This window comes from Meleagris gallopavo, chromosome 2 (genome assembly GCF_000146605.3).
Source record: "Meleagris gallopavo isolate NT-WF06-2002-E0010 breed Aviagen turkey brand Nicholas breeding stock chromosome 2, Turkey_5.1, whole genome shotgun sequence".
Taxonomy (NCBI): Eukaryota; Metazoa; Chordata; class Aves; order Galliformes; family Phasianidae; genus Meleagris; species Meleagris gallopavo.
The window spans coordinates 61,932,974-61,948,026 of record NC_015012.2 but is presented as its reverse complement, the minus strand read 5'-3'; positions in this window follow the sequence as shown (position 1 = coordinate 61,948,026).

The following is a 15,053-nucleotide window of genomic DNA, read 5'->3' as shown; positions in this document are numbered from 1 at the left end:
ACAACGCTTTCAGTCAGGTGCTGCAAACAACACGGAAATGGAAAGATGGAGAAAAGTGCTCTCATCTTAACTCCTACTACTGCTATGTATTTTCAAATGCCTACAACTAGGCATGTTTGTCCATGATTATGAGTAACTTTGTTAGAATACTATAGATCATATCAGTCAATATAAAAATATTAATTAATTCTATTCAATATATTTATGCATGTATTATGGAAAAAAATAGAAGTGGATAGATAAATCATGTATCTGATTTAGAGAGAGGCAAAGTGTCCTACATCAAGTTGGACACCAGTATTAAAGAAGTCAGAGGGAATTCAGGCTAGAGATACTTGCAGCCTCCAGCCTGTGCACATCTCTATCATACTAGCAAAGCTATCCACAAAGTAACTGTGAACTGGAATAAGAAATCAGTGCAGCTTACGTATTTGTATGTATAAATAGATGCTATGTTATTTCTGTACATGTGTTTTGTGTGGTTTTGTGTGCACGTATACACAAGCACAAAAGTAACATAGCATTTTAAAGACAGTTTGAACTGTCACATCCCATCAATGTGATTATCTCATCATACTCAAATGCTTCTCCGCCTTCCCACACCCAACTCATTTGCCAAGCAAATGTTCATGCATTCATGCAATGAACCAGGCTGAGAATCTGGTTAACACTAACCCAGCAACAACAGAAACAAATTGGCTAGCATTAACCCAAAGTTGTTGTCTCTGAGTTGTGTCTCAGCACAGTTCCATGTGCTGCTGTGCTCAAGTGTGTTGGGTAAAAGGAGCCAACAGCCCTGAGGCAGGAGTAAGGGATAATTCAGGCTGGAGGGATCTGAGGGATATTGCCAAGCACATAGCTTGGAAAAGAAAGGGCTTCGTGAAACAGGATCCTTCCTTTTCATCCATTTGCCCTGGAAAGTCCTTTCCCACTGCTGTCCAAGGGAACTGCTTGCAGACAGTAATACTGTATGCTTCCAGCTATGCCAGTGGAAGGGAGTCACTCCCTCAACATTTTGCCACTTCTCCACTCCAGACAGCTGCTGCCTGCCTCTAACCCACCAGCAAAGCTGCTCAAGAGGAAACTTCTTAGCTCCAGCCAAAATAAACAAGGTCAGTCTGATTTCTTAAAGAGTAGCTCTTTGCTAATCCAGCTCAGCCTGGTTGAAGAAGCTTTGTCAGTGCTTGCAAGAACGCTCTGAAGAGGGAGTTGGCAACAGGCAGTTGTAGGCTGTGATGTCTTCCAAAGGCAGAGAAGTATGTGTTCCGGTAGAGCTTCAGGAGATCCTAGGACTCTCAAGATATGGTATTTAGGGCTAGTAGGTCTGAATGAATACTTAAATGTACCCATGTCAGTACTCTAACATCTAGACCGGGGATAACTCTTGATAACAAAGATAACCCAAGAGTTATCATGGGAAAACTCTTATTCATGCCTTAAAGCTCTATCAATTCCAGAAGGGGGGTTGCCAAAACAAATCACAGAATCACAGAATCACAGAAACACCAAGGTTGGAAAAGACCTACAAGATCATCCAGTCCAACCATCCACCTATTACTAATAGTTCTCACTAAACCATGTTTCTCAACACAAAATCCAAATGTTCCTTGAACGCTTCCAGGGTCAATGACTCCACCACCTCCGTGGGCAGCCCATTCCAGTGCCTGACCACTCTTTCAGAAAAGTAGTATTTCCTAATGTCCAGCCTAAATCTCCCCTGGCGCAGCTTGAAGCCATTCCCTCTAGTTCTATCACCAGTTACACGAGAGAAGAGGCCGACCCCCAGCTCACTCCAACCTCCCTTCAGGTAGTTATAGAGAGCAAAAAGGTCTCCCCTGAGCCTCCTCTTCTCCAGACTGAACAATCCCAGCTCCTTCAGCCGCTCCTCATAAGCCCTGTGCTCCAGACTCCTCACCAGTTTTGTTGCTCTTCTTTGAACCCGCTCCAGGGCCTCAGGGTCTTTCTTGTAGCGAGGGACCCAAAACTGGACACAGTACTCGAGGTGCGGCTTCACCAGAGCTGATTACAGGGGGACAATCACTTCCCTGTTCCTGCTGGCAACATTGTTTCTGATGCAGGCCAGGATGCCATTGGCCTTCTTGACCACCCAGGCACACTGCTGGCTCATGTTCAGCCGAGCATCAATCAATACCCCCAGGTCCATTTCTTCAGTCTTCCAGCCACTCCACCCCGAGCCTGTAGTGTTGCCTGGGGTTGTTGTGGCCAAAGTACAGGACCCAGTATTTGGCCTTGTTGAATCTCATCCCATTGGCTTCCCATTAGCCCCTAACTTTTACTAACTCCTAAACTATCCCTGGAATATGTGATCACAAGGATTGTTCGCGCTGCTGCTTCCCAGATTTTCTCAACAACATTTACTACCCACAACAGGGTCTGGAAAAAGTCACAGCATCAGCTTGCACTGGGTTTCCACAAGGACAGCTGGTGACCATGCTTTTGAACTTCCAAGGTCTGGAGGATCATATTGTCCCCGTGACAGCCCCACTGATCTCAGGCCTCCACTCCATAAGATAACTTGCTAGATGCAGGTCACACTGAATGTGGGAGCTGAAGACATCCTACAGCACAAGCTATACCTCCTACTACCCTGATGGAAACAAAGGTCTGACAGCAAAGGTCTGACACCTTAGGCTCTTTACAGATCTGAGGTTGTTGATAGGATACCAAGGACCTGGAGTGGATGCAGGTGAGGCTGGGGGCAATATATGTGAGAGAAGCTTGGCTGATAGGAAGAACTAGTTTGAGGCACTGGAAGATCTGCCTTTGGGTCTGTACAAGGAGGAGCAGTGGGAGGTAGAAGGAAAGTTCAAGTTAAGACCCTGGTTAGTAATAAAGGTGCATTTGAAAAAAAAACAAAAACAAAAGCAAACAAACAAAAAAAAAAAGAAAGTTGGCAGACACATAATATGCTGGCATCTGACTCTCGGGGCAAGGAAATATGGTTATTATCAATTATATGTGACGTTTTCCTTGTAACTAAAAAGATTTGTGCTTACTGATGCTGATAGTTCTTGTACGTGAGCATTTGCACATCCTCATACATATATGCATGCCCTGTGCAAACCAGCTCCAACCATTACTGCAATATAGTTTAAAAATTTGATATTAAATACGTTTCAAATTATCTGCTCATTTTAAGAACCAGATTTTTCTTAAACTTCCAATACTTTTCCACCAGGTGTCACTGCAACATGCCATAAACAAGGAGCATCTGGGTGAAAAAAATAGCTCTGAAATCTCTCCTTTCTTGTTTACTTTCCTTCTAATGCACTGATCAAATACTAGCGGTCATCTGAGCCTCCGAATTTTTCACTTAAATATCAAGAAAATGCCTCCAGTGAGAGAGTGTTTATGGGTTTTAGAAGCCAAGACTTAAAACGAAGGTTTATAAAATCTTTAAATGATGGAATATTAACTGTTATTTTTAAATGTACCTCTTCCATAGAGCTGCATTCTGGCACAGAACCAGAGATCCAAAATCTGTGAGAATACATTAATAAAACTTGTCACTTTTCATTCTAGTTCTACTTATTGTATACCATTTCTTTCACCACAAAGACCAGAAAAGGGAAAAAAAGTTTTACAGTCTGCTAAAGAGAACAATATGAATAAGCAGTAAAATAAGTGTAGCAAATAAAAGAGAAAAACAAACTCTCATTACGATTCCACATTTGTACAGAACTGAATATATCAGAGTACTTCTCCAACTGAGGATCACCTTTTAAACTCCATTGGAAGTGATAGAAATATGCACGTAGATGAATGATAGGCCTTGATATAATGAATAAGAGCTTGAGAAAAATACATATTATTATTGCCAGCAAGAGAAAAAACATCTTATTTATATTTGGAATGATCGTGATAAGACAAATCCTTCCTGCATGTGAGCATGAACATGTTTGTTCGTATGCATACACAGACAGTATGTAGACAGTTTTAGGAATCACATGCACTTACAAGAAGACTTACAGAAGACTGAAATTGTTTGCTTCAGTGCTTCAGTTGGGTTGGCAGTCTCTCCTACTCTAACTCCCATGTATAGATACAAGGTGTTACCCTCACAGTCAGGGCAATCAGTTTGGAAAGTATCTTGCAGACTACTAAAGGAAACCGCCTAATACATTAAGAAAAGCTTATGCCACATTCAGATTGTTTTAATATCCAGAGTGAAAGCTTCCAAATTTCAGGGCAGCTGCAGGCTAACCCAACACAGGAGACATTCCATCACCCCCGTCCTGGTGGTAGTGACCTCCATTAAAAAGGCAGGGCAGCCAGCTCAAGGTAATACCCACTGTATCTAGATATCTAATTGTAATCTGCTCCCACAGATGAGGCAGGCATCTAAAATCTCACCAAGGGAAACAGCCATAACCACCATTTAAACTTGCCTACACTTGGTTTCACAGAACTACAGTGCACAGCAGCAATTGGAAGGACCACAAAAACAGAAAAGGGATTGGCTGAGGAGGCACTCCAACCCCCAGACATCTATGCCAAGTCTGGACAGGTAGTCCCCAAGTACATAACAATGAAAATTCCCAGAAACTGGGATCACATTCATGGGTCCAGTCTTGGTAAGGAGTTGGGATGGGAGAGGTGAGAAAGGAGAGACTGTCATTCCCAGAGCCAGTTGGCTTACAGGGCAGAGAAATAAAAAGAAAATATCAGTTTTACTTGTCAGTGTCTAACCCCTTTGTCTGATGGGAATAGCCTAGAAAAGGTACGCAGATGTAAAGCCCTCTCTAATGGTGACTGATTTTCACTCTCTTCCAAATATCACAGATTATTCTCATTTTGCCCCCAGCAATGGGACCTCATTAGCTTTTGAATTTCTCTGCAGAGTAAGTGAATAAGGACCCTGAGGGCAAAGAGCTCCCTCTGCTGCCCCTGCCTTCCTCCTCTTCCGTTTGTTAGTGCAACTGCTCAGGCAGCTGTTTGTCTGGAAGTCAGAGACAGTCCTTTGCACAAACAGAGGGAAAATCATACAAGAGAAGCCCCTTGGAATCTGGCTCAAGATTTATATCTGTCTCTGCATATTAGGGGAGAGGGGAAAGGAAAAAAAAAAAAGCAGACTGTTAAACTGGATCAAATTGGAAAGACAGTCATGCGTGAGATACTTACCTAAATCAGTCAGGAGACAGGGATTTGTTTCTATTGATCTGCAGTAGTGATGACTGGAGAAATGTCTCATTAAACGAAGCACAAAGATGGATTTCAGACTAGGCAAGTTTGAGCTGCAGGGATTAACTATAGTGAGAGATCTGAAAGCTAGGCCAGAGCAGAAAATATAAGGAATGCTAAAGAATAACACAAATCTATGACAAGAGTATATTACAGTTAATCACAAATAAAATCAGCCTTAAAAAATGCTCTTGCTTGCTAAAAGAAAACCAACAAAACAATATATCAAAGCTTACCAAGCTGTGGTTTTGTAATAACCCCATACAACATCAGGGAGAAAAAGAGCTAACATGAAGTGAGAATAAAAACCTTGCTGCTAAGTAGATGAAACTTGCATTTCATTTAGTATTGCTAAGTAGGATAGGCTGGCAATGTATTTACAGAATTCTTCAGTGTTTTGTTCAGCTGTATTTTCTATTAGGTACCTTCTGATTGTTAATTATGATTTTGAAATATGAAGACAACTATATTTCAGCACACACAAGCAGCACACAAGGCAAGATGGCTACATGCAGCATGTCTGAGGGGGACTGCATGGAAAAAGCTTGTGAAGTTTTTTTGAAGAGGAACAGAACAAAAAGAAGATTGTGTACTACAGACGGGGTGACTTACTACCCTGAGCAAGTGGATCAGCACATGAGAAGGTATAAAGCCAAGATTAGGAGAAAAAGGCAAAAGAAATAGCAGCAGTAGTATGGATTACATGATCTTTGTACAGATTCTTGGAGTAGTCTTCACAAACCTCTTCCACAGAAGGCACTGCCTGGTTTCCATGGTGTTCCAAAACACCCGAACATTTCATCTCCCAGTAGTTTCATGAAAAGAAACCACTCCAACAGGAATCTAGAAGTGAGTGTGGAGGCTGTGACAGCCTGAGAAACAGCAGAACAAACTTATGGGAAATGAACGAAGTTGTGTTTGACCATCCCTCTCACTTGCCTGAGGAATGGTCTGGATACATTACACTAACCTATCCATCTACGGCTTCAAACTAAATGCACTGTGGGGGAAATGTTCAAGGGAAAAACTTTCTGGACCTACTAACATGAGGAACTGCTGGGAATGGTAACCCAGGACGTAAGCTTCAAAGAGCAGGTTAGAAGAGAAATGCTATGGAAAAGCCATCATTTTGCCTTGACTTGCTAACGTGTTCTAACATCGCAGACAGCCAAGTCGACTCTTAAGGATTTATCCTGTAAAGGTTCAAAGCCCATCTGGAGAATCACCAGTTGCCATGGCTGAAGAGGCTCCATCTCCTCAGGACAAAGCTGTCATGATCCTGGCACTGCTACCCAGGTCCACATGCAGTGAGAAAGGAATGAGTGCACCTCTGTCAGCCCCAGACTTGGGTCTGTGCTGGGAGATAGCCGCACAATGTCAGTTCCAGCACCCACTGGTTCTCAAGGTCCCTGTCCAGGCAGTGAGGACTGAGGCAGGAGCCCACAGAGTTTCTACGCATCCACAGGCAGTTGCTGCTGCTTGGCTTCATCAGCTAAGCACAGGTCACTGGAGAAACCAAAGCTGCACCCTGGACTGGGGCAGCAAGCTCTGGGATTCCCCCAAGGCAGGGCCTGGCAGCCAGGCCCTGGAACCCCGTCCTGCTGTGGCATCCTTGGTACACAGGCTGACAACCCAAGGGCTAATACAAGATCCAAGTCCTGAGCATATGGAGGTGAGCCCCAGGGAATGGGCAGGGACAGGTCTGGGTGTGCCCTGGGTTCCAGGCATGCTGCTGTCACCCTACACCAAGTCAAGGCCAGGGCCAGGCACACAAAAATGAAAACTAAAGATGAGGATACACGCAGAGGTTGAGGTGATTTAAGACTCTGTGAAAGAGAGTAGCACTGCTCCTCAAGTTTTCTTACCCTACTTCTACCTCACCATGTTCCCAAACTTCACTTGTCCATCCCTAGCTGTGCACTTGTTTGCCCTTATACTAGCTCTGGTTCTTAATCCTACACTGAGATAATTCATGCTCCTGATAAAGCAGAAAGCCATTCACCTTGTTGTCAAGAAAAAATTCTGCATTTTAGCAAGTTGAATTGACTCAACACAAGTGAGTACCAGGAAGAAGGGAAGTAAGGCCAAGAAAGGGACACTTTGACCCCGCTGGTTTGAACCTTCATTATAACTGCTGCTATTGTTAGCTAAATTTAAATCTAAGACTACATCATTGTCCCTTAATAGAGAGAAGCCTGGCGAGCAGAGTCTGCTGCTTGATGTATTTGAATGTGATCTTGCACAATAGAGCTTTGACCTCCTCTTTGCGTTACGCTAATACAGATTATGAGGACTGGCCTTTAGCTGTGACCACATCTGGACTCCCAAATGATTTGCAAAAGAATGACAAATATTATGTCAAGGTAAAGCAGGATAAGAGAGAGGAAGCACTAAACAAGGGATGCCGCACCTGTTCATTAGTTAATGCTCCTAAGACTAAAGATATAAACTGCCTTGTGAAAAGTATTTCATTTTTCCAGTATTACATGCGCAAACACGTGTACACATACCTCTCTTGATGCTGAAAAGAGTCAAAGAAGAAAGTAGTACAGGAGGAAGAGAAAATCTCTAGATCATATCAGATATAACAGAATTGCTTATTTCACACCAGGTGATACTGCAGTACCCATTCATTAGAAGATTCTACTTCATTTTCTTTTCTTTTATAGCAATGTGTAGGATATAGACTAACTTGCAAACCAGAGAAGGACTATTCTGTTCAAAAAGCTAATACATCCTTTGGAAATCTACAGTAGACACAGCTGGAGACCACATCTTAGGCCTCCAGAGCCACTGGTGTTCACAGTCCTGCTGCTGCTGCACACCTACCATAACAGCAATTTAAGTGAATGTAAAATAAGTGAGGTGCATGTATGCGCTCTTCTCTGCTAGTCTCCAAGCTGTAGAAGCTAAGCAGAGCAGAGCAGAAAGATACGGGTACAGTGATATATGAATCACTATACCAGGAGACATCAGAACCCAAAAAAGTGAGGTGCTGATGTCAGCTTTGACATCCTGGTATCTTCAGGATGCTTTGGATTAGGCCTAAAAACTAAGCTGAAGGTAGAGTCTCTGACAAGGAATTATTCTGAAGGAGAGAAGCTTCCTTAGGTAGAGTTTCTAGGTTCAGAAAGAGTATTCAGGCACATACTGCTTTTTTTTTTCCACATGCTTTTCAGATAAAGATGATACAGACAAGAAATAGCCTATGCATGTATTTCTATAAAAACTGTAAAATAAAATAGCTTTACATTCTTTTCTCGTGCAGCAACAAGTTAACCTTCACTTGGTAGAGCAATTGTCTGCAAATCACTATTTTATCACTATTTTCTGATTGTGGTATCTCTGACATGATGTTTTTCTTTCTTTTGCTTCAGTGTTTACTATTTTATCACATTAATGTAATTCCACAAACCAAAACAAAAAAGTCTCCAAGACAAGGAACATCAAGGAATTTTTAGGAAGCAGGGAAATAAGTGAAAGTTCATGGTCCATAAAAGCCAGCCTCTGCATCCAGAGGAAACCAGTATGGGATGACCTACCAACAGTGGTTTGTAGTTAAGGAGAAGCTGAGGAGCAGTCTGGCTTCCTACTCCTGTATATTGAGAGGTACAAAGGATATTTGACCATTAATTATACTGGCTTTGTCACACACTTAATCCCTAGATGATGGCATATCAGTGGGACTGTGGGAGAGGAACAAGCTTACACCATGAGAATGAATCAAAATCTATTTGATCTCTTTTTTTTTTCTAAGTAAAATCTTGGATTCTGTTTGACCCAGTGAAAACCTGGCCATGACCCTAGTTCTGCCATTAGTGTAGGTGGGCAATTCATGGGAGAGGAACTTCCAGGTTGAGTCCATGTGAGGCAGTGGACCTGACCCCTCCACCCTGCAACTAAATTCACGATGGGGAAGTGCTACAGTAGATATGGAGCAAACTAATAAAATATAGGCTGAATTCAAGCATAGGAAGCCAATTTAAGTGGATCACATCTTCAGATATCACATTCTGGAAATCCACCACATCCTTTAAGACCAGTAGAGGACCCCTGGGCCAAAACAACCACCAGTACGCATGTCTTACATGACTAAGAGTATAATATCTTTAATGAAAAGAAGACAAAAGAATAATCCAAAGTTCTTATTTTGAGAAGGCCTATTTGTGAAATTATAAAATCCACATAAAGCTAACTTCACATCATAAAAAATCTCAAATTCTTGATCATTTATTATTCTATGAGGAATTAAGCTTTAAAATTTATCAGAGTATTGATAGTTTTCCATTGTATAGTTGTCTTTGTTGAGGAAACCAGGGTGACACTATCTCTCTTTTTCTTGTTTTCCATACAGCCACAATAATGCATTGCATACTGCAATTAAAATATGAGAAAATACCCCAACCCCTATTTAAAAAAAAATTATTTTAGAAATGGACACAATAACCAACCTTTATAATGACGGATAATATTTTATCATTTTTTTTAACATTTAATAAATAGCCTGGCTTTAAAGGCAATTGACAGTGAGCCCTTAAACTATATATACAGTTGTAATCCACAGCTGTGGCAGTTGTGAATTACAAGAATTTGACCTTGTAATTCATTGGTGTAATGTCCCAATGCTATGTGGAAAAGTTGCACAAGAAGCTTTTTCTCCTCACATAATGATTATTGCAGATTTATGACCCATGCCTCTGCTACGCATAACTGGCTTACTTCTGTGAAGCTCCTGAGGAATGCCGTCTTCCATAGGATCTGAAGTCAGCACGAGGAAGAAACACAGACCCACCCACCACTAATTACTGAATTAATCCCTCTCTCAGGGAAATAAACTACATGAAAATAAGAGGGGGCTCTGGACGTATTTTTCAACCTATGAGACTTTCTGCCCAAGTTTACAACACACCTTGAAAAATAAGAAAAAAAAGAAAAAAAAGAAAACCAATGTATCATGAATACTTGAAATTAGGAAGCAGGGCTAGATCTGATGTAAAACAACTAATTTCAGTCAAATTAGTTAATCATTTAGGTTAAATCTGCATTTGCCTTAGGTTTCTAAGCTCTGACTTCTATAACTGGAGGTATAGTGGTCAGTAAAACAAAATGTAAACTGCCCTTTTTGGTATGCATGACAGTAAGCACTGTGCACACAGCATCAAAAGGTGTAAACCCTGCTTACTTGCACTCACCTTCCAATACTCCACATTTTCGCTTGGGAGAATGTAACCAGACTAATTACTCTTTGTCAATAAAAAAGCATGTGACTCAAGCATAATTTGTTATTCCAGTAAGTGACCACTGGATTGCTTCATGTTTGGCAAAAGCAATTTCTTAGCCCTTGCTTTGTTGCAGCTTCATAAAGATGTGTAAATGATTAAGACTATTTGTTTTTCATGGAAAAAAAGTGCAGTGTGCAAATTCAGCCATGAACTCCCCCCTCAAAATCACGCTACAGTTAAAGATTACGTACTACCTGTGCACTAAAGGGGAAAAATTATATATATATATTTAAATGTGTGAGAGCCTTACAGAGACAGGAAATTTTTAAAAAACATCTATAAAAAGCAAGGAGAGCTTTGTCACTGACAAACTGATCGAGGATACTGCCAGCTAGCAAGTTATAAAATAGTAGGCTCTGTTTTGACAAAGAATGTCATGAATCTTTAGATCATAATATTTTTCAAGGCAACCCTAAAACAATATGTTTAAATGAAAAGGAACATTCTGCCCCATATTTCTTGACAGAATTAAAAACGACTGCATGGCACGTTTAGTTGATCATCTCCAAAACCAAGATGATTAGAAACTTGATTTCTTTCCACGTGGAAGTAAGAAAAATGATGACACAAGGCTACCCAGCAGCTGTGAGAAACTGCAGAATGTGTGGCAGTGAGACAAGTGATCAGTCTTGAGCTGGATCACATAATTACACCATAAAAGGTGACAAGATTGGATAGGTTACAGTAATTAAAGTGATGAAGGGTGCTCATTCATCCCCTACATGGCTCCCAGTAGAGTCACACCCAAGTGCTGTTGTTGCAGTGAATGAGGCCCCGTGTCCTCCTCAGAGTCCGAATGTCTCGTGCTTGTCCCATGCTGGTGCTGCCAAGAGCCCTGTTGCTCCACCCACTCAGATGTGGTCTCTGCTGCTGAAAATAAGGATGGAAGTCTCAAAGCCTGCTGGAGGCTGTTGCTTTCACTTATTGACCACAGTTTCTCTCCTGTGTTCTTACTATCAAGGAATGTTCATGCTCCCTCCTCGAGCAGAGACTGCACTCATCATTGCACAGTGCCACTGCCACAGTGTCAGACCAGCCACGGTATAGGCAGCAGAGTGGGTAGTTAAGCTACTTATTCTCTCTGATTTTTTTTCTATTTTATTTTTACTTCATGTTTCCCTTGAAGTAATGAAACACACCTTCTAAAGTTATTGCATCCTCTGAGTTACTTGCTTGGAAACACCTGAAAAACGTTTTCCAAAACATCCTTGCTCCTGCACAGATTTGCATTTTCACATCTGGAAAGGGCTGCTTGCAGTAAGCAAGAAGAGGATTCTAGCACGAGCTTCAGCTGAACCAAGGCTTGGGCAGACGTTGAGTTTTTTCTTTTTGTGAATTCTCAGAAGCTGCCAGGAGCCCTGGAAGTCAGTCCGTCTCCAGCAGGTTCAGTGGTATGCAGACATTAATAGAAGATGGTATTGTATAGGCTGAAACGTCTTCGTGCAGTATACTGTGTCCATTAAGTGCTCTACATGATCAGAATAATCCGACTGTGCCTCAAGGAACTTGCTGGACTTCCTAAGCCATGCCATAACTATGCAGTAGCACTGACTTTGCTGCAGCCTAACAATTTTCAACACGGGAGGCTCCCCATAAGTTACACACTGTGGTTGAATCCAGCCACATCTCAGGCTACTATCTGTCTGTCTCCTTTTCTGATTTTACATGCAGCCATCAGGCACCCTTCTGGTAGAAGGCAGCACCTGGAAGCACAGGGATCAGTACCCAGCATATCTTGTTCTCTGTTTTATCCTGCATGTATATGATACTATGTGCCTCACACCAAAGCAAATGCTAAATGTGTGCCCCCTGTACAAAGACTGCTGGGAGGCTGCTGCATCTGCAAGCCATCCTCCTGCAAAATTATGAGATTAACATACTTCTCAAAGTCTAGAACTGTTCTTGTGCTTTGTGATATGTGACCTCAGGTCCTCTCCCCTTCATTACGCCTTGTGACTCCCCCCACATTCTCCTACACAGGCAGCAAAGAAAGTGCTTCAAGCTCCTGATGAACAGGAACCTTTCTGTTAGCTGTACGAAAGCAAGCCTGCTCCACTAAGCTCAAATTTAAACCTCTCAGTGTGAATTAGGGTTCTTTCTTCTTTTTTTTAATCCCTAGAACAAATGTACAAAACAAGATGCTTTTGAAAGACAGTGTGTATACAGAGTCATGATTGCAAGATAAATTTACAGAAGCTCTCCTTGTCTCTTCTTCCTCCAGCCTCTCCCCCAAAACAACCCACCAGCTTCACTCCAGCCCAGAGTACACATGAGATCTGATCATGCCTCAAGTGTGCTTAGAAGCAGCTTTTTCAGTGTGTGTTAGCTACAAGTATTTAACAATATATAACAAGTAAAGATAAGAAGGTAAACATGTGAAGCTATGGATTGTAAAAGTGTATGAATTTAACTTATGCATGTCCCTATCATACTGACCAGACACCTTCTGGTCATTTTGAGCCGATTTTCTCTTAAAGTCCCATGTGACCCATCTTGAGGCTGGATATCTGAGGGTGCTCATTTACAGGTGACCACATGCTGAAGTTGTACAGACTATGAGTGAGTTACACTATATAGTGTAGGCAACTCATGTAATATGATTTGCAGTAATCACCCAAAAAACTCACAGATTCAGAAAAGTAAATGGAAAGGCATGTGCTCATGCTAATAAATAATCTGCCTACATCACTGAGTGAATCTCTCCCAAATAAAGTCAGTGTTAATGACCAAAATGAGCTGCACTAAGCTCTCAGAAGTGATCTGCCAGGGAGTTTTCATGTTGTAAAACACCATTGAGAGGCATCCTCACAAGGGGTCAGTTTGGCTTCACTTTTATCTTCTTTCTGAATAATGGGGAGTTATTTCTCCACAGCTGTAGGACCCTACACTTGCCATTGTTGGACCTCATCAAGTTTCTCTCTGCCAAGCTCTCCAGCCTTCTGGTGTGTCAGCCACTCCTCCTAGCTTTGTATCATCAGCAAATTTGCTGAAGGTGGACTCTAACCCTCATCCAGGTCATTGCTTTGCTGTAGCCTGTTTATTTAAAAGCTGGGCTTCGTTCTCCTTCTTACAAAGGAAGATTTGAAAAAGTGTACATAAACCAACAGTTTAGTGATGTGATGGGAGTTACACAAGTCCTTGAATAATAGCTTTGAAAGCTATGGACCTCTTCATTCATCTTAATGATTATTTAATCTTAGGAGCTGGCAGTAAGTTCCTTGCCTATAGCACATTGAGAACTGACAGAGAGAGGGCATGATAAAGTAATGTGAATTTAATAGCAAAATAAATAATACAGAAGCTTCTCCAGTGATTGCATAATTCATTATCATCCTGAAGTTGATAGGAAACTCAGGGACAGTTGGAAGGGCTTCCATGCCTTCTGGAAGAGGTGCAGAGTTTCCACCCGAGCACTTTACCCACTTGCTGCAGGCACCATGTGCCCATGGAGCCCAGGGCCATGAGAAGACTGAGCAGACGGGCTGCATCACCACAGCACAGCAATCTCCTTCCACAGTCATGAAAGGAAAGCAAACATCTCTCCCAGGTATTTTACAGCCCCACATGACCAATTGTTTTACTTGAAATTGTTGAAATAAAAATAACCATGAAGCAAATTGTCCCTGGCTGTTGTTTCCACAGAGTACTGCAGGACTCCAGCTTCCAGGAAGGAGCTGGTACCTCCCTGGGAGTCTTCTGGAGGCCTGAGATGGGTGTGAGCCTCTTTAGCCTTCAAAGGGTCTCCCCTGTCTGTTCCAATTCCCCCAGCTCTACTGAGAGGTCAGTACAAGCGCTGTTATTTGCAAACATGGTGGCAGAGGTTTGTGCCTGGTAAAACTGTACAAAATCACCAGATCTGGCGTATGGCAGTGCTGTGTCCAGAAGGTGACTGGCATTGGCCTTCAGGACTTCTTTGCCCAATATTTATCATGATCTTTATCAAATACAATTGAAACTAAAACGTGGACATATAATTAAGGAATTTATTCCAGTCCTCAGCCAGTTGGTGCAAAGCGGAGTGATGCCCACTGCCAACCGGTGCAGGGCTGCCTGGCACCCGCTAAACCAATACAAAACAGCCATTATATTGCTACATAGCTTTTCAATAACCACAACTCTTTCAAAAGTGATACATTTTGCAACACCACTATTGTGCCCTTTCTTTCCTCTGTAGGTTCTAAAACAACATTTGCTGTTGGGGAATGTATTTTCTATGAACATTGTGCTTGTTTTGTTTTGTTTTGTTTTTTTTTTAACCAGTTCTGTGTTGTTTTTAATTCAGTCTGGAAGCTGTTGCTGAGTTCGACTTTCTCACCCCTTCCTCTCCATGATCCGCTCCACGCGTACTGACCCATTCCTGGCAGTCTGTGAGGCGCTCCCAAGGACGGGCATCCTGAAACGCCGCCTAATAACCACGGCTTGTCTCTGGGACTCACGAGCTAATCACGCGCTCTGATTTACTACACCAGTGACCCACCCAGCGCTGTGCATCCCCGGACCCGCGGCGCAGAGCCTGAATAATCCCAGGCGGGCCGCTCGGAGCGCTGGCACCCCTCGGCTCACGGCTCC